Source organism: Triturus cristatus, chromosome 3_1 (assembly GCF_964204655.1).
Source record: "Triturus cristatus chromosome 3_1, aTriCri1.1, whole genome shotgun sequence".
In the NCBI taxonomy this organism is placed as follows: Eukaryota; Metazoa; Chordata; class Amphibia; order Caudata; family Salamandridae; genus Triturus; species Triturus cristatus.
Genome location: NC_140583.1, coordinates 284797494 through 284825340, shown reverse-complemented (window position 1 = coordinate 284825340; position 27847 = coordinate 284797494).

Genomic DNA, 27847 nt, shown 5'->3' with positions numbered 1-27847 from the left:
ACTCACGCAGCCTAGCATAGAATGCGTCAATAGATACACCTTCCCGCTGGTGGGTTTGGCACAATTTAAATCTTTCAAAGTCCTGATTTAACTGCGGGTCAAAATTAGCATTGATAGGTAGATTGGTCTGTATATGGTAGGTGCTTAAACAGGATAAAGATCTCTACCCCAGCGTAGTGTAGGAGCAAGGAGAGTTTTACAGTGCCATCAGTTTCTCTTGTGGCTCCAAAGTAATTGTCCATATGCCCTTTCTATGTTTTCCACATAGGGTAGGCGGTAGTAGGGTCGGCCAGTTCGCTGAATGGGGCCAATACTCCTGTGAGTGCGTGTTGTATGATGGTTTGCCGGGAGGTTGGGCCACATTTGGTTCATCTGCCATACTCAGGGTGTTTAGTTTCCTTTCTGCTCCCTCACTCTCTTTGGGGTGTGGCCTCTCCTTGCCATGGCACTCCTCTGTTGGTGTTCTTAATAGTGACTTTTGCCCCCTTATGACAAGTCCTGTTTTTTCTCATTTTAGGGTATTTTTTTGGTTCCACTATTCTGAGCCAGACTATGGAGTGCAGGTTAGATTAACCACTGCTTGTAGGGTGGCTCCTTCACTCAATGGGGCCAGCGCTTACCTTCTCTGGTGTGCCTCTGGTGGGGCCTCGTGCGATCCTGTTGTCGGGTTGCCTTTCTAAATGAGGCTCACATGATGTCTGTAGTGTGCACAGTAAATCATTTCATATTTTTCTTTTTAGAGAAGAAAAACACAAGCCTCTTACTTGCTCTTCCCGGTTTATCAGAGCTCCTTTACAGGCAACAGGCTCTGTCCCATAGGGACACATGGTGACAAGGTCCCCCTACGGCCACAGCTACGGTGATGCGCCTAACTATAATGCACCGTGGGGAGTTTCAGCGCTGCTCCACAGGTGTTTATCGGTGGTGCAATGGAAAGTGTAGGACCACCCCCATCCTCGTTGCCATTGTTGGGACTAACCTAGGGGCATATCAGCAAGCGGCAGTGATAATTATCGCTGGCCGCCTTTAGCATCCAAAATCCTAATGCCGCCTAATGCCGGATTCTATCGCCCGGTCAGCGCAATATTTACAACGCGCATCGCCGAGGCGATAGAAATCCCGGCAATAGTGGCGATAGGCATAAAATATCGCTGAAATACCAGCGATATGAAGAACAGTCAGAGTAAACATTGTAAATAGGGAGAGGTGGATCTAGCATTATGATCCACCTCCCATGCAACATATTGCTAAGTCATGAATTCATCAGGCGTAAGGAATCGGCAATAGACCTGGTTAGCGCTAGTGTAAATGACGCTAGAAGTGTTAGCGATTATTTAGTTAATAGTGAGTAGCCATTTTAGCGACTCTTCCCGCTGAGTTTCAGTTGGGAACACCTACCTCGCATTTCATTAGCGATGCAAGGCGCTATAAAAATGGGCACAGAGGCATGGATTCACGCGTTTGCGTGTCCATGCTGATAGGGCGTTAGAATTATCACCGCTTTTCGTCCCAAAACGGACGCTAATGCGGCGATAATTCTAATGCCTTGCCTTGTAGATATGCCACTTGATGCAAAGTAGACCACCCCACATCACATGCACACTGGACCCCAGCCCCCACATACACTCACACCCACGCATTGTTGTCTGGTTGGGCGGAAAGACCACGGGCGTTCTCCTCCATTTCATTTATAGCCTCGGGCCACGCCTGGCCCGAGGATTAGGTGGTAACACATCCGGGGTGCCCAAAGGAAAAAGAACAGGACTGCTGACCTGCTACAACTGTGACAATGGACAGTAACGGTAAAAACAGTGCATGGTCTTGAATATGCAAACAATATGGGGACCATCAGTAAAATCCTGTGTCACACAACACTGACTACAGTTCACTATAGTCCCATTGCACAAACAAGTGTTTTAGCAATGCGCACTTATGTTTATTTACTCTATTTGTTCTGTAATGCCCTGGCTTGTGACAGGCAGCTGCTGTATAAATTCTAGGGTCTGTATTAAATGCAGTTGTTAAGTTAACCAGCCCCTATGCATACGAAGAGAAGCTCAGAGCAGCACCTGCTCAGAAATTCATATAAATATGTAATGTAATGTAATAGTAACTTATAAAGCGCACTGCAACTCAACGAGCATCCTGCTGCTAAAAGAGGGAAAAGCAGGGAATTAAAAATCAGATAGAAAGATATTAAGTTCTAGGGAAGAGCCAGGTTTTAAGTTGTTTACGGAAGACCAAAAGATCTTTCACCTGTCGCAGCTCCAGGGGCAGTTTATTCCAAAGTCTCGCGGCTGCAACACTAAAAGCTTGTCCCCCAAGCTTAGCTCTTCTGATCCGAGGTACTCCCACCCAACAAGCTGTGGAGGATCGAAGACAGCGAGAAGGTGCATACCAGCAGAATTTACTCTGTAATGGTATGGGACCCAGACCATGCAGTGCCTTGAACACAACACAGAGGGACTTAAAGTACATCCTCTGTGCTATGGGAAGCCAATGCAGCTCCGCAAGGGCCTGAGTGGAGGAAGAATGATGGGGGCGCATCAGTGCCAATTTGCCTGCCATATTCTCAACTCTCTGCAATCTTCCGATCACAAATCGAGGGGATTCCAGCAATAATGAGTTACAATAATCCAATCTGCTCAGGATCACACTCCTAACTACCAAGGGGCGCACATGAGCTGGGAGGCGGGGACAAAATCTTCCTCATGATTCTTACAAGAGAAAAGCAAGTCCCCAAAGTCTTATTAACATGTGTTTCCAAAGACAATTTTTCATTAAATATGACTCCCAATTTGCGGACTGCCCCAGCAGGTCGTAATTGGGGGTCTGCAGGAAGAGGCCAAAAGTTGACCGGGAGGGGAAAGGATACTTTCCCAAACTTAGTGCAAAGGATTTCAGTTTTATCTGCATTAAATTGCAGCGAATTAGTTCTTAGCCAACAAGCCACACTCTGCATACATGCGTGAAAATTCTCCAGGGAAGATGACTGCTCTCCCTCCAGTGATAAAATCAACTGGGTGTCATCTGCATAGTTTACCATGCCTATGCCATAAGATTTAATAATATCCACCAGGGGACGCATGTAGACATTAAACAGGATGGGGCTAATTGCGGACTCCTGCGGTACACCATGCTGGATTTTGGTGAACTTAGACTGAAAAGGGGGAAGAGCTACGGCCTGGCTTCTATGCGAAAGATATGAGTAGAGCCATTTCAGTGCTAGACCGGTCACCCCCACTCCTTCCAACCACTCCAAGAGGACCCTGTGATTGACCGTGTCGAATGCGGCAGACAGATTTAATAGGATCAAGATGGCATGTTGACCCTTGTCTGCACGCAAACGAAGATCGTCCAACATGGTCAATAGGGCAGTCTCTGTCCCATGTCCCGGGCGGAAACCAAACTGGACCTCGTCCAGTAGGTTATTCGCCTCAAGGAACTGGGAGAGTGCTCCACTCACATGGCGCTAGATGATTTATACTGGGTAAGGGAGGAGTGAGATGGGCCTATAGTTTTTAAGATACTCCGGGTCAAGTGAAGGCTTCTTCAGGAGGGGGGAAACAACTGCTTGCTTCCAGCAGGAAGGAACCGTCCCATTGAGCAGGGATTGATTACACAGCTGTCTAAGTGGAGGAAGCAGTTCAGATCTGAACGCTTTCCAGACCTTATGTGAGAAAGGGTCTAAAGGTGAGCCGGAAGAAACCCCCACAGCAAGTTGCTCAAATACCTCAGTGGAGAGAGTATCAAAATGGCCCAAAACAGGAATGACAGCCGAAACCTTCCTCTGCGCTCTTGTTTCCTCCTGTTTATCCTGTGTGGGACCATCGGTCTTAGCAGACCTATTATTTTCTTCCAACCCTTCAATAATTTTTCTAATCTTATCCTTAAAAAAGTCAGCTAGGCTATCACAGAGTTCCTGTGTAGGAAGGACCTTATTTTTTGTGCATATCGGATTAGCAATATCATTCAGTATATTGAAAATGCTCTTGGAGCTGTTTGGAGCCTTCAAAATTATCTCAGCAAAGTACTCAGCTTTAGCAGCAGCAATACTTTTCCTGTAGCTAGAGATTTTCTCTTTCCAGAGAATTTTGTCTACATCCATATACCCCTTCCTCCATTTTCACTCAGCCTGTCTACATCCCAACTTTAAATTTTTCAGGGCAATATTATACCAAGGCGCAGAGGGTTACCACCTCTTCTGATCATTTTCTGTGGAGCGATCCGATCAAGATGATTCTTTATATGTGAACAAAATGTAATGTAATTATCCTCCACATCTTTCCCCGGATCGAGCAGACCTTCCAGATGGAATATCGGGGAGGAGCTAATATTCCTCAACAGGCCTTTCCAGTCCCTGCCAAGAAAACATCTTATCTCCTTCCTAGCCATATTATTGCAATTGATATTAAACACATCACATTTTTTCAGATGATGATCAGACCAACAGACTGGGGACACACTTACAACTTCCATTGAGTCTTCCCTGGCAAATATCAGATCCAGGATATGCCCCCGCGTATGTGTAGGCTCCACCACCCACTGGGTAAGGGACAGATCCATACATGATTGTAAAAGATTGTTATATCCTGGATCCATACTTCCATTCAGAATATAGACATGCAATCTTGTGGAGAGGGTGTTGAAAAGCAACCGGAGTGAAGGAGAGAGCTGAGGAATGGTACAGTAGTCCTAATGGTTGTGTGATAGGATTGGGAGGCCTCTTTGAGGAGGCTGGCTGCTTAGCATAACATGCTTACCGCCCGATTTGGGTGGTAGTAAGTGCTATCTAAATGAAACTGCGGTAAACTGGAAATTTCTCTTACACAGACACACCTCTGTCTCACAACTCTGCTGAACCAGTCTCTACCTCACTGTAAGAGTGTGCAGGCACCTTTTGTACATAGGACGCGCAACCGCTCATCTGCTGCCATGTGTTCAACATAAAAATGTTTAAGGCCATATTATCAAGGACGGCGTTAAAATTATCGCCGCTTTAGCAGCAGGAAACTGCTGCTAAAGCGGCGATATTGGGCTTGATAATATGCCCTTGTGAATTCCCATAGAAGTCCAGGTTCACACCGGAACATGGGCTTCTATGGGAATTCACAAGGGCATATTATCAAGCCCATTATCGCCGCTTTAGTGGCAGTTTCCTGCCGCTAAAGCGGCGATAATTTTAACGCCGTCCTTGATAATATGGCCTCTAGTTCCTTACCGGTCATATTCTCTAGAGAGAGCCACTCATACAACTATAGGGAAAACATAAAGAGCAGAGAGGTGACCAGACCAGCAGTATGGCTGCTGGAGGCCCCCCAATTTCCAGGTACACTGCCAGGATGTCAATGCTTGCTCACTGGCAGGTAGTACACCATATGCAGTGTATAGCCTTGATGGATCCCATCGTATTATGCAGAGGTGTGAACATCTGCAGATGAAGGGGCCTGGAAATAGCCCCTGAGTGCAATGTGGCAGAGACCCTGGGGGTGGGGGTTTGGCATAGGATAAACATAACAACGCCTTGAGCCATTGAGTGTTGAGCACAGCCTAATGGGCCTTAATTGTAGACCACAGAGCAGGCAGGTCAGTGCACAAGGTCACCTATGCGTTTTTTAGGTGCCGTGGTACTGTCGTACTAAACAAGCATTTGCAATGCAATAGGTTTCACATTTGCGAATATCAGAGCTATTGGACTTGTAAATGACAATGTATTTTTCCCATGTGTTTTGGTTTCAAGTGGAGTGAATGTATGTGTTTTGGAGTGGAATTATGTGGGTTGAATTGGAATTGTTAGTTGTGGAATTGTGTGGGGATGAAATTGTGTGGGGGGTAGTGTATTTGTGTAGTGGAATTATGTGGCATGGTGAATAGATAAGGGTGAGAGCTGCACAGGGTAGAAAGGAAGATAGAGAGGGATAGATAGTTTGTGCATGAAGTGGTGAATGAACTCCAGACCAAGGAATAGAAAGAGTGTGTGAGAAAGAGCGAAAGAAGGGGAGAGCAGGCCACAGATGCATAAAGAGTGAGCACCTGTGAATGTAGAAGAGATGTTATGTTTTTATGTTATTTAAGCTTGCAACGCACACAGAAACTCCGAGTAGTCTGCCGGTGTGAGCTTTGAGAGGGAGAAGTGACAAAGGTTAGATGAAAAGATGAGTCTTCAATTTGTTTTTGAATAGACGAAAGTCTTGAATGCTGCAGACGGCCAGAGGAATTGAGTTTCAAGCGGTAGCAGCTTTGACAGCATGTGAGCTGTCCCCCATTCTTGTAAGTCAGAACCGAGGAATGTGGGCCAGAAGCTGGGAAGTTGAACGGAGAAATCTGGCAGGGTTGTAAAACAGAAAACGCTTCCACAAGTAGGTGGGGCCGCAGGCATGCAGGACACGATGGGCCAGGGTCAGAGCTTTAAACTTGACTCGTTCAGCCACAGGCAGCCAATGGAGTGAACGCAGATGCTGTCTGACGCTGTTACTCATCTGAATGGTGAAAACAAGTCTCGCTTCAGCGTTTTGAACAACCTGTAGTTTATTGAGGAGGTAGTCTGGCAAGCCGACATACAGAGCATTCGTGTAGTCAATCCTAGAGAGTATCAGGGCCCGAGTCACCATCTCTTTAGCTGCTCTGGGTAGAAGCGGGAGAAATTTCCTAAGGGTTTTGAGAATCCCAAAGCAATTCTGCGCTTACTTCTTAATCTGGGTGGTGAAGGAGAGATTTTCCTCGTACCATACTCCAAGATTCTTAGCGGGTTGCCCCGTTGAGGCAGGTATGGGAAATTCTGCTGGCCATAAAGTTTCTATAAACTGGGGGGGAAAGGTCCCGTAGAGGAGAATTTCAGATTTGTCCTCGCTACATTTGAGCTGTGCTGAGGAGAACCATTGAAAGACTGCTGACAGACAATTTCTGGCCAGGGACGTGGAACCCTCTGAATTTCCCCAGGTAAAGAGGAACTGAGTGTCATCAGCATATGCTATAATTTTGGCTCCCAATTTTTCGGCTAAGTAAATCAGAAGGATGACATAAAGATTAAAGGGGGCTCAAAGAGGACCCCTGAGGCACCCCAGTAGATACCTCCTGCGGAGAGGAGGAGAACGGGGTGAGCCAGATCTGTTGGGAGCGCCCCTCCAAAAAGGATTTAAGCCAGCTCAGGGCAAGATACCCCAAGAAGAGGTGGAGTGAGTGGGTTAGAGGGACAGAAATGTTGAAAAGGCACAAAAAAGAAACTGTGCTCGAAGATCTAATGTGAACCAAAATGAGAGTGGTGGGAAGAGAACATGAGAGAGCTTGAGAGGGTTGTGAGAGACACTATAAGGGAGTGAGAGAAAGAGAGACATGAGTCAGAGGGGCAACCAGAGGGGGAGGCGAGAGGTGGACCAGTGCAGAGAAGTTACAAGAAGGTAGCATGAGTGAGCATGCAGTATAGAGAGGAGACATTGTGAGGGAGTATTTAGAGGGGACAGTGGAATTGCGAGCGGAAGGGGATTGTGGGATTTTGAGGGAGAGATGAGAGGAGTAGTGGGTATGTGGAGGAGAGATGACAGTGTTAGAGGAAGTGTGAGGTAGAAATGGTTTGCATGGGAATTGATTGGTGTGGAATTGAGTGGTGTGGTATGAAGTTGTGCAGTGGAAATATGTGGCATGGTGTGCTTTGGAATGATGGGGATAGTAATTAAATGGTATTAACTGTAGTTTAGTTATGTAGAGTTATGTAGGGTGAGATTGTGTGTTTTGTAGTTAATTATGTGGAATGGTATTGTGTGTTGTGGAGTGGCATGTTGTGGAGTTGAATTTTATTATGTGCTGACAGAATTGCAGCCGATCGTTTCAGATGACACTCAGCAGAACCTAACCCTGACCTCTGCTTACATCCTCAACCCCACTCCAGTTCTAGCCCCCAGCTCCCGGACACGCCCCACATCGATGTCGGATTTTGCGGGCAATTTGTTCCCCCACTGGTCGAACTTTGCAATCCCATCACAGAATCAAATCCACTCTACAGATATACCGTGCCATTAGACACCAACCCGTGATTCTCTCAAGACGGGGTTCCAGTGCTTGTGCTCTCTCCTGGGCATTACACTGCGCCCATTGTCAATCACCTCCTGGTGGCCCTTTGGAGACAACTGATCCCCGTCTCCTCAGTCCCCTACAAGTGAATTACCTTCCATCCATCCCCTCCTTCAGAACTATCCAATTGGTAACCTGGTCCTGATGATGACCCTAACTCGTAACGGGTCGAAACACCGTTGACATTGCAGACATGTGGAGCCATAACTCCGATTCACTAAAATGGCCAACTCTATACAATCCTTTGTAAATACCTACCTGTAAACCTGAAGTACAATGTAAATACTGTCACCATTTTTCATCTTGCACCGCCTATCGCTGGTGCACTTGTCACTTGCGCGGTCCATCCTGTGTGTCACAAGCACTTGTTTGCACAAAGTTTCGTCAGGTTACTTTCACACTTATTGTCAACAGTGCTGATACTACTGTTTACAATTTGCTTGTTCTAAACATAATGTTTCCACCTTGCGTATTCTTAATACATTATGCCTCTGGCACACCTTCAAAATCTTTGAGTCTTCTTATCTGTTTCTTTTGCAACTAAATGTGCATGCTTATTTACTAGCCTATGAAATAACAACTGTTGAGATATTATTTTCTTTACACACTATTTCCACTCAGATGTCAACTAGGTTTGCTACTGTTAAATGTTGTGGCATGATGTGGAAATTTGTGCTGTGTAGGCACTGCTGGATGGGATGGTATGACAAGTCAGCTAGCTTTTTGAAGTTTTCATGAATGTCTATCAGCTTAGTAATCCTCTTATAATGTTAAATTAAATAGTGCGTGCCACTGATCATGATGTGTTGCTGCATAATAAGGCAAAACGTTTGAGCAGCTTCTTCAGCCACAGGGCACCACACCCAGCATATTTTCCTCGAAGCCTCTAGGATGCATTGTAAAGTAAAAAAGTTGCTTCTACAGGTTATTCCTTAAAGAAAAAATTATAACCCTTTTTCAAAAGAAGCTGTTCAGCAAACAACATAGTCTGGAGTATTATTTTTGGAAATATTGTTAATCCTTTGGTCAACCGCAATACACCTGACCAACATGCCCCAACAATAGATAAGCACGGCGACCGTGAGGCAGAGGCCATGCAAAGTAAGAAATGCAAAACTCAAACACTGGGGTAGTGGTCCATTTAGAACATATTAAAGTATTATGCTTTCTTACTTTGAATGAAGTCTTTACTGTAAAGAACAACAACAAAGCAAAGAATCCATGGGCAATAAATAAATAATGGAAATAACTTACGCATTTAAAAAAATATAAAGAGAAAAGTGTGAAGCACTGCTAAACAATAAGATAGCTTGTTGGAGCACAGAAAGTAATACATGTACAGACACATACTAATGTTGAACTAGAGGCATAAAAATAAGGTAAAGAGAAGCAGATAAGATTCACAATTAAAAAGTTACGAAAGTGTCCTGTTAGTAATTCACTAAGGTGCACGTGACAAAATACAGATTTCGGTCAATAGAAAAGGTAACAGTTTAGTTTCACCTTCCTTACACTCTTTACATTAGATTGGAAACTGCCCACTGCAATATAATGGGCGGGGCAGCTTCAATAAAAGATCTAAAGACCTACAGTGCTTGAAGCGTAGGCATCCACACCTCCAGCACATGCAAAGCAAAATTAATCAGGCCACACAGTTACTCAAGCATATATGGGAAATGGCTATTGGCACACCAATCACAGGGTAGCAATAAGCGTACTATTGCTCTTACACCGAGGGGTTCTCCTTCAATAACAGGCACCATCTTATACGTTATACACTTTATACAGAGTCTATTACACTCCAGAAGGCTTAGCTAGGAGAAGTCAAAGCGATGACTGAATGTTGACCCTGTGGCGCTGAGGGAATGTTGACCCTGTGGCAATGGCTGAATGTTGACCCTGTGGCAATGACTGAATGTTGACCCTGCGGCAATGACTGAATGTTGACCCTGTGGCAATGAGTGAATGTTGACCCTGCGGCAATGACTGAATGTTGACCCTGTGGAAATGAGTGAATGTTGACCCTGTGGCAATGAGTGAATGTTGACCCTGTGGCAATGACTGAATGTTGACCCTGTGGCAATGAGTGAATGTTGACCCTGTGGCAATGACTGAATGTTGACCCTGTGGCAATGAGTGAATGTTGACCCTGTGGCAATGAGTGAATGTTGACCCTGTGGCAATGAGTGAATGTTGACCCTGTGGCAATGACTGAATGTTGACCCTGTGGCAATGAGTGAATGTTGACCCTGTGGCAATGAGTGAATGTTGACCCTGTGGCAATGACTGAATGTTGACCCTGTGGCAATGAGTGAATGTTGACCCTGTGGCAATGACTGAATGTTGACCCTGTGGCAATGAGTGAATGTTGACCCTGTGGCAATGAGTGAATGTTGACCCTGTGGCAATGAGTGAATGTTGACCCTGTGGCAATGACTGAATGTTGACCCTGTGGCAATGAGTGAATGTTGACCCTGTGGCAATGACTGAATGTTGACCCTGTGGCAATGAGTGAATGTTGACCCTGTGGCAATGACTGAATGTTGACCCTGCGGCACACCTGAAGCAGTGTTCAACCACCTGGGATAGCAAAACACTGAGCTGATATATTTCACCCCGCCCAAACTCATAGTTGGCACCACTAGCCTATGTGCGGGACATACGGCTGGCGATACACAAACAAGCCTTGCTCTGTGGTGCACAACGACACGTTGCCATGACCTGGAGTAGGAACCCACACCCAAAGATCCAAGAGTGACTCAGGGGTCTTACATACTGCAATGAGATGACTGTCAACGACGCTGCTGATCTTCCACAATCGGCCAGGGCCAAGGACGTTTCGGGGCCATCGAGTTCATATCTGACTGTCTGCGATGCTGTGCAGCAGACCTGGGATTAAGTGTCCCCGTTTTTGAAGTGGGGAGCCCAGGAAATGAGCTGTAACACTGATGGCCTTCTATGAGTCACACATGTGAACAAATCTTAATAAAAGCTCTGATTTGTTGCCCTGTTTGCCAGAAGGTTCTGCATAATAGTTCATTACTTTGCCTCATATTTACACTGAACATTCTTTTGCATTGCTTACATATCTGCTTTACTCATGCCCCCCAGTAGATGCCAAACACCCCCCTACACGGCTTAAGGGGGAAAAAAGACTTGCACACCATGGCAATTAGAAACACCCCTCAAATTGCATCTCCAGCTGTTAAAACTGAGCTTTGCATTTCAGTACAACATGCGTCGTGCATGACAAGTTTCCCGTCCTTGCACATATGCACACTCCTGCCACTGCCCTTCCTGAAACACTGAGCCAAGCGATGCATATCCTGACCAGTGACCGCAGGGCTCATGTCAGGGCGCTGATTGAGGGATAGGACCTATGATCTAAGAGTAAGAAAGTTGCCATAGAGTAAACTTTATCCGAGCCTTCCGCTAGTCTGAATGTGTAGGTAGTTTCACAGCAAATGAAAATGAGGGAAAGAGCTAGCACTTGGCAGCCAGTAAGAAGCATCGAGAGTGTATGCAGTGCTGGCAGAACGCCTGTGTGGGCAGTCCATGTTGGAGGAAGAGAGCGGTGAGATTTATGGGTATGAGATATGAGGCATCATGGCCAGAGCCGCCGACCTTGGAGCCGGGGAGCCAGGCTCGAGTCCTGGCCTCTGCTCAAGATCCTGTGATTCTAGGCAAATCACTGAATCTCTCTGTGCCTCAAAACTTTGAAATGTTATCTGGTGCTCGTATAAAGCTCAATATAAATCTGCGAAAATAAATAAAACAATGCAGATTTTGAGAAATACAGAGAGATGGTGAAGGAGAATTATAGATCTGTTATTCCCTTCGATGACGGGACATTCAACACTTCTCAATATAGTGCTGCTGCCTCAGCTTCTGTGTATTTTTATTAACATTCCAATGCTGCTGATACGCAAATGCTTTGGGCAGCCAATAAAGTTTATATAAACCTCGAAGAGTGAACCAGAAATTCAAGAATAGAATAGAACAGCTGCGGACGCACTCACTGTGCCTAACCACAGGGTTTGGGCGGGGCAGGCGGCACTGGTGCATTTTTGGTGATTTTCTGCTGTCTCACTAATATTTTTGGAAGTGGACAGACAAAGAGAATATTACACTGAAGCCAGTCTTGTGTCTCGCCCTCTTCCCAGACTTCGACAGCATATAAATACAGAAGCATGCAACACCAGGGCCTCATACTGCTTCTCGGGGAGAGGGAGGAGGAGTGTATGGACCTGTATTCCCCAGAGCTGCTCTTGTGTAACAACACCTAAGTGCCCCTGACGACAGAACCCAAGGCGCAACAGCAGCTGATGAAACCAGACCTCCTTAAGCAATTACTAGAGCTCGTAGGTTTCAAGGCACACGTCTGGGATGAAAGGCTTTCGTGCCGGTGTCAAGGCTCCCCTCGCTGGAGGCTCAGCCACACTTCACAGGCAGAACTCAGGTTGTGCGCGCTGCAGACAGCGCACACACTGCTGGAGACACTGCATGCACGGAAGCACTGCACAGGAAACTTTGCATTCAATGATGGGAAGTGAGTTGCTTGCATTCCAGGGGGCAGATTTATGAGCCCCTTGCGCCACTTTTGCGTCACTTTTAACATGGGAAAGGTGACGCAAAAGTGGCGCAAGGGGCTCATAAATCTGCCCCCAGGGGTGAGGGAAGCAGCAGAAGGGCGCTGTGCTGATAAAAGAAAGGCATGTGATCGCCATGCTCAAAGAACAAGTGCGGCATTCGTACACCTTTCTTTTATTAACACGGCACCCGTTTCCCTGCTGACGAGCAATAGAAAATGAACGGATCTGAGGCTCAGTGAAACAAACAGGGACACGGGGCAGATGGGGTCGGGCATGAAGCGACATGGGAAGAGGTGGCAGCTGAGGGCGTTGAACGGCAAACAGCAGCTTGCGCTGAGCCAGGGAAACAAATTACCCACTGGTTAGCAAAGAATTTTACTTGACAAATATTAGCCAAAGCAAAAGCGATGGGAGGAGTCAAAGCCCACAAACTACACACAACAGATCATCCTGACAGTGCAACCGCTGTCTAGGCTTGACCCAAAAATGGTACTGTAGTACCAATACCTTTCAGTAAAAATATATCTGATTGGTTCGTTTGATTGAATTCTTTCAACTGGATGTGGCGAAACCTCATTTCTTGCACTTGGGGATTTGGACATTATGTGGCTCACAAATTGTAGAATCTGTTCTTAGGATTTTGGGCTTTCACTTTTTGGGGAATTATTCAAAAATAATTGTGAAAATACATCAAGAGGACACCAAACTGAACCTCAAGACCCTGAAGATCAGTAGGAAGAAAGCAGAGGACCAACCAAGTCCATCGTTTAGGAATTCTTCTCGAGAATCTCAGATTTGTGGCAAGGAGTAGATCTGGAACTGGGAAGAAGTACTGCTTCTGTACTCTAGACATGAACACCCTCCTGAGCACACGGCTTTCCAAGCAGCTGAATGCTGCAATAAGAAGGCAGGGATGTCCACATCTGGTGCTGCCTTCCAGCGCGTGGTAGCTCCTGAAGACACACTTTCTACAGATGTCCTAAAGGCCCAAAAGTGATCCATGATTTGCCAATGATGGAATTTTCTTTCTGGGCTGTGGCAAAGGTATGTCTGTTGATGAGCAGCATGTCACTGCTTGGAAGAAACAAGGGGTAACTCACCAGGACACTTGTAGAAAATACCCAAGAGTAGTTGGACTGTCCACAAAGTCTTCCAAAGTGTAGACACCCTGTTATTCAGTTATTTATAGTTTAATCCCCAAAAATAGGAAAGCTGCAAAAAAAATAAAAACAGATAAAAAAAATTGAAAAGGGTTCTTTTTTTCATCCACCTTTACTTGGTCAAAATAAGATAAAAACGTTTTTTTTGTCATATTTGTCCCTAAACTCGGGCTGTGACTAGTGCAGGTTGGCCACAGGCCCTCACATATGGCCATGCCCTGCCCTCCACCCCTGTTTAGCAAATAAACCCTGCTGGGCACGGCTTTTGGCAGACAGGCCCTGCACCCCCCCCCATTGAGCGGAAATTCTCTGCTATGCATGGCCTTTGCCTGTGTGCAGAGGGTGTGAGTTCATAGGGCCTTTCCAACACCTGCTGCACACTGCCTTCATCCATACTCAGTGGGGGTTGGCCTTGGCCACAGAGAGGCCCTATAGCCAGCAACCAAGATTTAATACCCAGTAATGGGATTTAAGAAATGGAAGTGGTAAATTAAGTTCCTTTCTTCATGAATACTGCTGCAGTTGTTACTATATTCCTTCCTTGCCCATAAGCCTGATATACTCCCCGCCCTTTGTTAAATTAAGCACCCTACTATATATCTGTTTCTGCCTATCAGTCATTTAATTTCATGGGTAGAAGAGGTGTGCTGTCTAGTGCCAACTCATACCTACCACCTCCATTCTCCGTATGTGTTACATTTCCCCCTTGCCTTCTTCCTTAGTTTTGTCTTACAACGGGCCGTCTTCCCAATCTAACCCATCCTTAGGAAGCCAAATCCAACCCTAGAACAGGACTGTCAGCCTTGCCTAACACAGTAATTCTCACTGCACCCAATGATTGTTTGTGGGGACATGAATATTCAGTTGCCAGGCAACTTTAATCTTCTAGGCAATCAAAAGTATCATGGGAGAAAGCCGAGGGTCTTTCAGGCCCTTCAGACTTTAGTCTCTGAGCACGGACTTGTTGATGCTTGGCATAGGCACAGAGAAGCTGAGGATGGTTTTACGCATTACTCCGCCCCTCACAATAAAATGGTGCTGCTGCATTATCTTTTTATGTCTGATCAGCTGGTAGGGGAGGCTTCGGTCGAAGTTCCCCCGAGAACTTTATCAGATCATAATGTGGTGATTGTGGGGTATCCATGGGGGAGGTTGGTTAGAGCCACTAGACCATGAACTTTCAAAAGAAAACTTCTTTTGGATCAGTCTTATCGGGATCACATGACCAAATGGATAGTAACATTTTTTAGTTTTAATCGAAAGACTGCGTCGGATAGTATAGTGCGGGATACATTTAAAGCCGTGGTGCGGGGAGAGACCAAGAGCTTCGCAGCCTATCGCTGGAGGACCATTCAGGATCAGATTAAGGACCGTGTAGAGCAGCTACGGGTCGCAGAGATGGAGCTGACGCAGAATATCAAGGACTGTCTTAATACTGATCAAAGGCAACAGACGGTGGTTATGGTCAAATCTAAGTTATTAGAATTTTTTGAGAAGGACTTGGCTGCTAAATATACTCAATATCGTGCGATGATGTACGAATTTGGTGAAAACTGTGGCAGTGTTCTTGCCAAACGGTTCCAGCAGAGAAGTATGGCAAACAGAATTATTAGTGTTTTGGTTCAGCATGGCCAGGTTCAGGACACTCAGGACAGGAGGGGTTATGGATGTTTTTGGGAAGTTTTATACTCTGCTCTATAAGAAAGAGAGGGTTATGACATCTATTGAGTCTCTGGCCGAAGGATTCTTGCAGGGTATAGATACCTCCAAAGTTACAATAGACCAGAATGAAGTTCTCTCAGCCCCAATTGTATGGGAAGAGGTTGACCATCGTGCTCTTTAAAAAGAAAGATAAGCCTGAGCTAAATCCGTCATCTTATCGGCCTATCTCACTAATTAATACAGATAGTAACATATATTTGAAAATCTTATCTTCTAGGCTCGCCGAAGTTATTACCCCATTAGTGTCTATGCGGCAACATGGTTTTATTCCTGGAAGGGACACGGCCGATCATGTAAGGCGGGTCATCGCCCTGCTGGATTGGGTGCAGGCCGCGGAATCTGCCCTTTGGGTGATCCTATTGGACGCAGAGAAGGCGTTCAATAGGGTCTCCTGGGGTATTTTGTGGGCAGTGCTTCGCTGGAAGGGATTTAGCACGGAATTTATACGGGCACTGCAAGCATTGTATATCTTTCCAGTGGCAACAATTCGTATTTCAGAGCTGGAAACTGGGCTATTCAACAGTGGTAGGGGCACTAGGCAAGGCTCTCCATGTTCGCCGTTGCTCTTTTCTCTGTACATTGACCCGTTCCTTAGTAAAATTGAAGAGAATTGAAATATTTTGCCGGTTAGGGTTAATGGTACAGACTATAAGATGCTGGCTTATGCGGACGACATCGTGGTTTTAACAAGGGATGTCTCTCTGGCGTTTGCGACTATAAAAAATTTGGCAGAGCAATTTGGATTATCATCAGGATACAAGCTGAACGTCGATAAGACACAGATTTTACATTCAGCCTTTATGCGTCCCTTTGATGTCCCTCTTATCACAGACGCGACGTATTTGGGGGTCAAAATTACTGCCTCAGTAGCTAGTAGCCCTGACCTGAATATGCTCCCAGTGGTCAAATCTATCAATACTAAACTCGGAAGATTTGATCATTTGCATTTTTCTCTGTATGGTCGATGTAATATTCTTAAAATGCTGGTCCTGCCGAAACTAATATATTTGTTTAGAACTATCCCGCTAGAACTCTCTCAAGCATCTTTGAGCAGTGCCGAGAGGGCCTGCTCTAGATTTCTCCTGGGGTACCGTCGACCACGCAGGGCGGCTAAATGGATGTGTCTCCCTAGAGATCGTGGGGGATGGGCGGTCCCTAATATTTTAATGTATTATTGGTCAGCTATGCTGCAACACTTTGGAATACTTTTAGTAGGAGATATGGCTGAGGTCCCGCTAGCTAATAGGCCTACTATTTATGAAATTGGCCTGGGTGATGCGGCTAAGGGCATTTTAGTGAAGATACTTGAACCAAGTTATTTTAAAAAGACAAGGTTCAAAGTAATCCAGGTTGTGGTTGTGATTTGGCGGAAGATTCGCCGCAGGTGTGAAATTCCAAACATTAATATATACACGCCCTTCTCTGCTGCTGGAATCTTGCCTTCGATCTTCCAAGATCAGGTTATCTTTAGATACCTACCACCTCCATTCTCCGTATGTGTTACATTTCCCCCTTGCCTTCTTCCTTAGTTTTGTCTTACAACGGGCCGTCTTCCCAATCTAACCCATCCTTAGGAAGCCAAATCCAACCCTAGAACAGGACTGTCAGCCTTGCCTAACACAGTAATTCTCACTGCACCCAATGATTGTTTGTGGGGACATGAATATTCAGTTGCCAGGCAACTTTAATCTTCTAGGCAATCAAAAGTATCATGGGAGAAAGCCGAGGGTCTTTCAGGCCCTTCAGACTTTAGTCTCTGAGCACAGACTTGTTGATGCTTGGCATAGGCACAGAGAAACTGAGGATGGTTTTACGCATTACTCCGCCCCTCACAATAAAATGGTGCTGCTGGATTATCTTTTTATGTCTGATCAGCTGGTAGGGGAGGCTTCGGTCGAAGTTCCCCCGAGAACTTTATCAGATCATAATGCGGTGATTGTGGAGTATCCATGGGGGAGGTTGGTTAGAGCCACTAGACCATGAACTTTCAAAAGAAAACTTCTTTTGGATCAGTCTTATCGGGATCACATGACCAAATGGATAGTAACATTTTTTAGTTTTAATCGAAAGACTGCGTCGGATAGTATAGTGCGGGATACATTTAAAGCCGTGGTGCGGGGAGAGACCAAGAGCTTCGCAGCCTATCGCTGGAGGACCATTCAGGATCAGATTAAGGACCGTGTAGAGCAGCTACGGGTCGCAGAGATGGAGCTGACGCAGAATATCAAGGACGTTCTTAATACTGATCAAAGTCAACAGACGGTGGTTATGGTCAAATCTAAGTTATTAGAATTTTTTGAGAAGGACTTGGCTGCTAAATATACTCAATATCGTGCGATGATGTACGAATTTGGTGAAAACTGTGGCAGTGTTCTTGCCAAACGGTTCCAGCAGAGAAGTATGGCAAACAGAATAATTAGTGTTTTGGTTCAGCATGGCCAGGTTCAGGACACTCAGGACAGGAGGGGGTTATGGATGTTTTTGGGAAGTTTTATACTCTGCTCTATAAGAAAGAGAGGGTTATGACATCTATTGAGTCTCTGGCCGAAGGATTCTTGCAGGGTATAGATACCTCCAAAGTTACAATAGACCAGAATGAAGTTCTCTCAGCCCCAATTGTATGGGAAGAGGTTGACCATCGTGCTCTTTAAAAAGAAAGATAAGCCTGAGCTAAATCCGTCATCTTATCGGCCTATCTCACTAATTAATACAGATAGTAACATATATTTGAAAATCTTATCTTCTAGGCTCGCCGAAGTTATTACCCCATTAGTGTCTATGCGGCAACATGGTTTTATTCCTGGAAGGGACACGGCCGATCATGTAAGGCGGGTCATCGCCCTGCTGGATTGGGTGCAGGCCGCGGAATCTGCCCTTTGGGTGATCCTATTGGACGCAGAGAAGGCGTTCAATAGGGTCTCCTGGGGTATTTTGTGGGCAGTGCTTCGCTGGAAGGGATTTAGCACGGAATTTATACGGGCACTGCAAGCATTGTATATCTTTCCAGTGGCAACAATTCGTATTTCAGAGCTGGAAACTGGGCTATTCAACATTGGTTGGGGCACTAGGCAAGGCTCTCCATGTTCGCCGTTGCTCTTTTCTCTGTACATTGACCCGTTCCTTAGTAAAATTGAAGAGAATCAAAATATTTTGCCGGTTAGGGTTAATGGTACAGACTATAAGATGCTGGCTTATGCGGACGACATCGTGGTTTGAACAAGGGATGTCTCTCTGGCGTTTGCGACTATAAAAAATTTGGCAGAGCAATTTGGATTATCATCAGGATACAAGCTGAACGTCGATAAGACACAAATTTTACAATCAGCCTTTATGCGTCCCTTTGATGTCCCTCTTATCACAGAAGCGACGTATTTGGGGGTCAAAATTACTGCCTCAGTAGCTAGTAGCCCTGACCTGAATATGCTCCCAGTGGTCAAATCTATCAATACTAAACTCGGAAGATTTGATCATTTGCATTTTTCTCTGTATGGTCGATATAATATTCTTAAAATGCTGGTCCTGCCGAAACTAATATATTTGTTTAGAACTATCCCGCTAGAACTCTCTCAAGCATTTTTGAGCAGTGCCGAGAGGGCCTGCTCTAGATTTCTCCTGGGGTACCGTCGACCACGCAGGGCGGCTAAATGGATGTGTCTCCCTAGAGATCGTGGGGGATGGGCGGTCCCTAATATTTTAATGTATTATTGGTCAGCTATGCTGCAACACTTTGGAATACTTTTAGTAGGAGATATGGCTGAGGTCCCGCTAGCTAATAGGCCTACTATTTATGAAATTGGCCTGGGTGATGCGGCTAAGGGCATTTTAGTGAAGATACTTGAACCAAGTTATTTTAAAAAGACAAGGTTCAAAGTAATCCAGGTTGTGGTTGTGATTTGGCGGAAGATTCGCCGCAGGTGTGAAATTCCAAACATTAATATATTCACGCCCTTCTCTGCTGCTGGAATCTTGCCTTCGATCTTCCAAGATCAGGTTATCTTTAGATGGCAGTCATTGGGCTTGCAGGTCATTGGTGATTTGTGCTCGGGGGGGGGGGGGCAAATGGCTTCCTTTTCTTTTCTTAGGGAGAAGTTTAATTTACATACCCATGATTTCTTTACATATATACAGATCAGAAGCTTTCTTGACAAACCCCAAAACGAGATGGCTATAAAGCTTGGAAAGGTAACTATAGTCGAAATGGCCCAAAGTAAAGCAAGAATAGGTACGGTGTATCAGTATTTTCTATCCTGTTTACCGGATGATCTGGATGTGCAGGATACTAAGTGAGTGGGGAAATTTGGTAAGACGGGGGTTGATATTAGGTAGAACTAGCAAGTCAGATCTCAGTTTCTGGTAGTTTACAGACGCAATGCTATATGGTGATGTTTTATCTGTATTACACACATGCAAAGATTGCAAAGTGGGGTGGACGGAAGGGTGATAGGTGTGCCAGGTGTGGGCTTCAAGGTGCTCATGCAGTGCATGTGATTTATTTGTGTCCTAGGCTGGGGGAATTCCTGCATGAAGTTGAGTATTTCATTAATGCAGTGCTAAAGATTCAGGTCAGAATTTCCCCGGAATTTGTGATAATGGGTGTGACTGCACCTGGTCGGCTGGTGGATCCAGACACACTGCCGCCTTTCTTTTTCTAGCAATGGCAATGATTCGGTTATGTATTACATCTCAATGGATTAGCCCGGAAGCTCCAACATTTTTTAATTGGAGAGCCAGGATGCTTGCATTATATAACTTGGAGTCGTCTGTCTATCTTTTAAGGGGGGAAAAGAGGCGGGAATAGGAACTAGAATATGGGCCCACATTAAGGAGTGGTCCAATGGCTGATGGGTATATTTGAGTTGGGCTAATCATTGGCTGTATTGTTGCACAGATATGTCCTATGCTGTGTTTATGTCTGCCTTCTCCATTTTGCTTATTTGGCTTCTTAATTACTGTATAAGTCTTAGTATGCCAACCCTTGACAGTCTCCTGGCTTTATTGTTCTTTTGGTTATTTTAATTTATTTCATGTTCTTCATTGGCTGTTTATTTTTTTTCTCTCCTTTCTCTTATTTCTTGTATATTATGCTTGTCATGACCTGTGTTAATTACAAAAAAATATATAAAATTAAAATAAAGTTTAAAAAAAAAAAATAAGTAAACATAACTGTATTTCAATATTATTGTGAGTCAAATTAACTCCAGTGCTTTATGCATTCCAAAAAAAACTAGAACAATTTAACAAAGTTTAGTAACCCCCACGCCTAAACCAGGTGATATCAGATGTTAGGAATTTGGTGATCCTATGCAGTATGTATAACTCTCTAGTTAGATTCTCTGAGGATGCATTCATTGTGACTTCTGTTAAACGAAGGCGATGTAGATATTTAAAACAGATGAGTTCTCGAAATTCTGACGACTATAAACTGATGAAGGGTGACCATATTTCTGCCTCGGTTGTAGCCTGAGATGACAGTGTGAGGGTAGTTCTTTCCATTCCTAGTATATGCCAGAGACGATGAAGCCACCCATGATATGTGGGGAGTCAATCTGTACCCCAATATGTCAGAAGGTTCTGTATGGCAGCTCCTAGGGCCAGTCCTATCTGCCGTGCCCTAAGGGACTTTAGAAGGAAAGTTAGTGGATTGGGAAGACCCAAAATTATATAGGCCGGAAACCTAGGCAGTTGGGTATGTAGGTAAGAGTCAACATCATCCTAAATATGGGACCAATAGGTGGCTATCTTGGGACATTCCCATTATTGATGTAGTAATGTTCCTTGGGAATTGCATTGTCGCCAACAATTTGGTTTATGTGTAGGGTTACACTGGTGAAGACGCACAAGAGTAAGGCACCAATAAGTGGCAACCTTAGTAGCTGTTTGAATACTAGCCATGTTGCTGGCAGTGTGACGGGCCTGATAAGATATGTCTTCCCATTCCCTGGGAATTAGGGAGCAGCCCAACTCGATCTCCCAGCGGCTCTGACTCGTGTGTTTAGTCTGAGGGGTCGATTGCTGTAAACCTTTGTAAAGCTCAGAGATCAAACACTTGTCAGTGTACTTGGACATCAACCATCTCTCGAACTCAGTGAGTGGGCGCTGGGCATTAGGGCGGACTTTGCGATGCCTTATCCAGTGCCGGATTTGATGGCAGTGAAACCGCTCTGCTTCAAGTAATTCAACAACGGAGCACCAACTAGCGAAGGAAAGGATACCTTCCATACCAAATAGATTACCTATGGAGCGACAGCAGCGTTGCTGCCAGTGACAAAAGTATGTTGCATTTAATCATTGGGTAAAGTCTGCATTAGCCATTATTGGAGTTAGAGGAGAGTGACAAGAAGTCAACCCCAGACTCATGGTCATCCAGTCCCAGACTCCCAGAAAGGATTTAGTTAAGGGTGCTACATACAGGCTATGGGGTCTGAATGGTTTAGTAAGAAAGGGAACCTTTCAGGGGTGTTGTCCTGGAACTGCCCTGTCCATGAAGATGCTTTTCTGATTCGTCTTGTTACCGTTCCAGAATAAAGCAGAGTTACGCTGCTTGGTAGTAATTGAGTAGGCACGGTATTCCAAGCCCCCTTCTTTGGGAGTTTGCTAGCTAACTTCCTCACGCATACGTGGTCTGCCGTTAGCCCATAAAACGTGATTGGAAGTGTGTTGCATAAGTTAAATAATGCCCATCGGAGGTTCTGCTAGAAGAGCTTGAAATAAAAACACAATTTTGCTTAATACTGACATCTTGAGCGCCGTCACACACCCTAACCAGGAGAGACAGTGCGAGCGCCATCTCACTAACTCCTCCTTAATCTGCTGGTACAAAACGGTGATAGTTAAGGGTCACTGTTGATGCCAATTGTATTCCCAGATAAGGGATGAACTCTTTGCCCATTGTAAAGGGCATTTGGTAGAGAGGGCTCTTTGAGAAACTAAAGCAGATGTGAGGTCTAAAGCTTGTGGTTTATGCACATTTATTCATAGGCCTGCCGCCTATCCAAATGTCTCCAGTTCCTCAAGGAAAACAGAAAGAGAGCTAGCAGGTCATTCCAATGCAACCAATACATCGTCCGCATATAGACTGATAAGGTGTCCCGCCCAACTAAAGCCCTCACCTTGAATGTGTGGGTTGTCTCTAATCCTCTGGACTAAGGGCTCCATATACATTGTGAAAAGTAGAGGTGAAAGGGGACAGCCCTGGCGAATTCCTGTGGAGATTGAAAATGACATAGGTGTATGGCCGTTAACTCTAAATTGAGCCAGAGGAGAGCCATAATAACTATGGATCCAAGAGATAAATACGTGTCCCAAACCAAAATGGTGGAGTGTTTCTTTAATGTAAGACCAATGTACTCAGGATGAATGCTTTCTCACAGTCTACAGCTAATAGCAGTCGCTCCCTATCAGAGCGCTGAGCTTTATCAATAATAAGAAGGATCCTTTTCGTGTTGTTGCTGCATTGGTGGTGAGGAACAAAGCTGGCCTAGTCTGGAGCGATGATACTAGGGAGTGTGCCCGCTAAAATCCCAGTAAATGATTTATAATCGACATTTTAGAAGAGAAATCGGCTGATATGAAGCATATGGACATTTATCTTTGCCAGGTTTTGGTAAGACGACTATAGACACTTGTGGCATAGATTGTCGTATCAAGTCCAGGCCTTGAATTGAGTTAAAAAGTTGAGTTAATATAGGGGCCAAAGAGATGCAGAATGCCTTACAAAAAGCTGCCGAAATGCCATCCGGGCCTGGTGACTTATTCAGTTCCTGTCTGGCAATAACAGAGATGACCTCATCAATACTGAAGAGGCTATCCAATGTTGCTGCCTGAGCTTGTGTGGGCTTCTAAGTGTGTGCCTCACTGAGATATGGTCCTGGGTTTTCAGGGGGTACAGATAGATGTAGATGGCTATAAAAATATTGGAATGTGGCTGCAATCTAAGTATCAGTTGTACATTCAGCACCATCTGGTCCCGGGAAAGCCTGTATCAAATTCAATTGTCATTGTCCCCTCAGTCTACTAGCCAATAATCGGCCACGTCTATTGGACCCGTTGTAGCAAGCACGCCTGAGTCAGAGCGCAGCATATTCTGCTAAGTCTAAGTCAATTCCAGATAGCTGTATGCAGGCAGCCTCTAATTGGGGTGCACCAATTCTCTTGTGTATGCGCTCCAGTTCCTGAACTTGACACGTCAGATGCTCATGTTTCTCTTTCCCAGTCTTATTATCTGCAGCTGAGATGGGAATTAATTTGCCTCTAATGTTCGCTGTGAGAGTACCCATAATATCAGCAAATAAGTGTCTGGGGTGTCATTTATGGAAGGAAGTCCACTATAGCTTTATTAATCTGCTGTACAACTTCCAGGTGATGTGAGAGAGTGTCCCGTAAGCGCCATTGCCTAGAGGGGGAAGGAGGCGGGGTGGGGTGAGAGCAATAGACATTGCTACGTTGTCAGAGAGTCAAGAAGGTTCTATTTCGGCAGCCGCCACCATGGTGTGTTTGTCAAGTGTATTTCAAAAGTAATCAAGTCCCCCATAGATCTTATGGGCATGTGAATAAAAGGTGTCATCTCCGTTATTAGAATGTAATCGACGCCAGATATCTACCAGGCTCATATATTGTAACCAAGTGTCCCCCCCTCTGAAAGTAATCCAGCCTGGCCAAGGTGATGTGCAGATCTATCAAGGTCATTTTTAAATACCAAATTAAAGTCACCTGCCATAAGCACCTGCCGGCTCTGTGTATCTAACACCGCTGCAACTGCACGCCTTAAAAATGGTTCCTGGCCTTCATAGGGGGGAGTAAATTGTACCCAGGGTGAAAGTATGGGGACTGAGGGTGGCAGAGTGAGCCAAGAGTAGCCCCGTTTTAGGACTGATCTTGCCGCAGAAAGATCTAGACACCAAAATGGTGACCCCCATTGTTGTACAGGGACCGACAGAGAAAAACTGAAGCGGGAAGGCTCGGGAATGCAGACGAGAATGGTCTGTCATCACTAAGTGCGACTCCTGGAGTAAATATAAGTGAGCGCCCTAATGTTCTAAATAAGATAACATGGCCTTTTGTTTTACCGGGCTGTTTAACCCTTAACATTAAGGGAGAGAACACAAAAGGTCTGAGTCATAGAACAAATGAGTAGGAGGCTACAAATCGTTCCCCAGGCCTATGGCAATATAAAATCCGGGAAGTCATAGTAGATCGTGAAGTGTCATGTAAAACTCCAATAGCATATCTACCAAAGATCATTGTCTGCTGGTTACAAAAACCCCAATAAAGAGAAAAAACATCATAATAAAACATGCAATTAAGCTAGAAAATGTCCATCATCAGAGGACCCCAGGTGGTTAAAAAAGGAGTTGGAGGGTACACCGTGATCGGAGAATAGGGTTGCCCAGTTCCCAGCCCGGGCCGCCCAGCTTACTAAGCAAAAGGAATATATGATAGTCTGCATTAGGACTCATCTAAGGCTGTTGTGTCTCCACACAGGTAGGGCAAAACCACGCCTCTCCGTTGCAATAGTTTCAGGATCTGGGCAAAACGTTTCAGCTGAAGTCCCTGTAGTTTGTCTCCAGCGGCGTTTACCTTGTTCCCTGCTCTAGGCTGGGTCCCAGTGTCCTCCACACTGAATGGAATCTATGTCAAGTAGACTAAAAGCTTCTTTAAGGGACTGAGTTTGATGAAGTTTACCCTGTAGTCAAAACACCAGGCGAAACAGGTGGTCCCATGTATAGGAAATGCCCTGGCTATGGAGGTGGGTCATGATTGCGTGAAAGGACCTAAGCTTATGAAGAGTTGAGGCTGCCAAGTGTTGTGTCCAAATAATTATTCCAAGGGCCACACTTACCATTGGCCCGCAATATTATGCAAAAAGGAGCAGTTGGCAACGTGGAAGGTTCAAACGTTTATTAGCCCCCACAGAACTCTATATAGAGGAGCCTCGTCGATCCTCACCCATCAGGTGCGCCGAGGAAGACTGCTGGCTCCTTGACAGTAACACACTTTTATACATTATCAGTACAGCATACAAAACCTTATATGTGGAAAAGTACCAGTTAGTCCTGGCGCCCCTAATGAGCTCATGCCTATTTCTAGTTTCGGTTACACATACAAAAGGGTTACTATCTTTACAGAGAAGGTCGAAAGGGTGACTCCCTTCTCGTCCCAGGTCTAGAGGAATTTGCTTGATACTCCATTTTAGCAGATGTGACCTTGCTTCTCAGCAACTCAGCCTGTCTCCTAATTAAATGCAAGGAAAGGGGGAAGCAGAGGGTGTGCGGAAAAGACCACGTGATTCCCAAGTGAAAGAGCCGCAATCCAAGATGGAGGCGGTTCGGTTCTCGGCCCTTTTTGTCGTGCTAAACATAATTGGGGATTTCGGACCGTTTAATACACCATAACTAGTCAAACTATCATTAGATATACTGCGCTAATCATATCGTAGTGCCTTGAATACCTCAGAACGGCCCTTTTAGCGCAGCATAGCTAATAACGGGGTCAGTCTTCGAAAATACCCTCATCGATCTGCATTAAGTCATGCGTCTCCTTCTGAGCCCGCTGGGTATCTATTCTGGTTTGGACGGGCTTGGGCCTAGGGATGGATCGGCGAACTTGAGTAGCACAATATGCACAGCAAGCAGGCCCGCACTGTAGACAAAGGCAGCAGGTGAAAATGAACCCCACTATTCCTAAAAGAATCATAAATAACTTCCATCCCCAGGTGGTCACCAAATCCCAAAACCACCCGGACAAAGACCAAGTACCAGTCTCGGTGTGAATTTCAGAGGCTAGCCGATGCAGTTTCTGAATGGCTAAATGGACAGAAGGGGCGGAGTCAGGTATATATACACAACAGGAACTGCCGATGACTCTACAAGCTCCTCCGCGATCAGCTAGGATAACATCTAAAACAAGACGATTTTGGAGGGTCACAAGCCGGGTCGCCTGGAGCTCCACTGTGATATTAGTTAATATTCCTGCAGTAGTATTAACCACCCCTTCCACCACTCTAGATAGCCTCCTAACTTCTTTACTATTGAGGATGGGTCCCCATATGGGCAACGCCCCTTTTATGATATCAACGAAGTGTTGGGCTGGAGTGTCAGTCTGGTCAGTGGCATCATTACTGGCGGCTTCAGCTTTTAGGCTCCGCCGATTTAAGGAATGAGATTTGTGATAATCAGAGGGAGCTATGTAGACCGGTGGGTAAAGAAAAGATAAGTAACATCGACCTGCCCATCCTCTGGGTAGCCAAGTGTATGCGTTTTCACCGCACACAAAATAAACATTGGGAGGGGTGAGTGTTGGGGGACTACTGAAAGTCTGTAGTTTATAAGTGTAATTACATCTACTGTAACCTACGGATAAATATCCAGTACCCTGCACGCAGAAAGAGGAGGACGTATTCAATACCAGGACCGGAATGATTTTCTCATCTGAGACATTTCGCTCCTGGAAATACTTGAAATACTCAGTAAAGTTAAAAGTCATGAAATCCAATACTTCATCCCTCAACCAGGTATCATTTTCATGATCAGTGTATACGTTCATACAGGCGGTAGGATCAAGGGTACCATCCGTCCCCTCAGCATTAGGAGTAAAACCTTGGTGTTTCTCTATATAGGCTAGAATCAAGGCATAATCCTTCTCTGAGAATCGACGTTCATCTATAGTGTAGTGTTCATATAGCATGGATAACATTTTGAACCAGGCTTCGCAACTACCTAGATAAGACAAGGGCATTGATATGAACAAATCTTGCTTATGCATCACTGACGGGAGAAGACCACAGACCCAACAATCAGTAACATTTGTGGAACTATGAGTCTGGTGTAGCATCTCAATGAAGGCATTATGTACATATGTCTGTCGGTGTCTCTCCTTATGAGGGGCAAAAGTCTGGAAATGATGTTCCTTAGGAGCAGGGGTAGACACTATCAAGGTGTGCACAGGATGGCGGAACTCTAGATATATAAACAAACCTAAGCATAGTACAAATGATACAATCAATATAGAAATAAAAACAATTTTAACACGCAAGCTCCATGAGGAGAACATTGGCAAATGCGGGGGAATGGTACGGGGTACTATGGGGCGCCCTTCTTCAGGGACAAAACGAGCAAAAGGGTACATTTTCTCACTAAAAGTCCAATATAATCTCGGGAAAAGGGGCTACAAGCAGTCCGACCTGCCGGAGGGTGCTTCTTTCCTGTGTCCGTATAGAGCCTCACAGGCAGACTCCTATTGTTCAGAGAAACCAAAAAGGTAAAAGATAAAAACTTCTCGCGTTGGGGTCGCACTTGACGCAACCCTTGT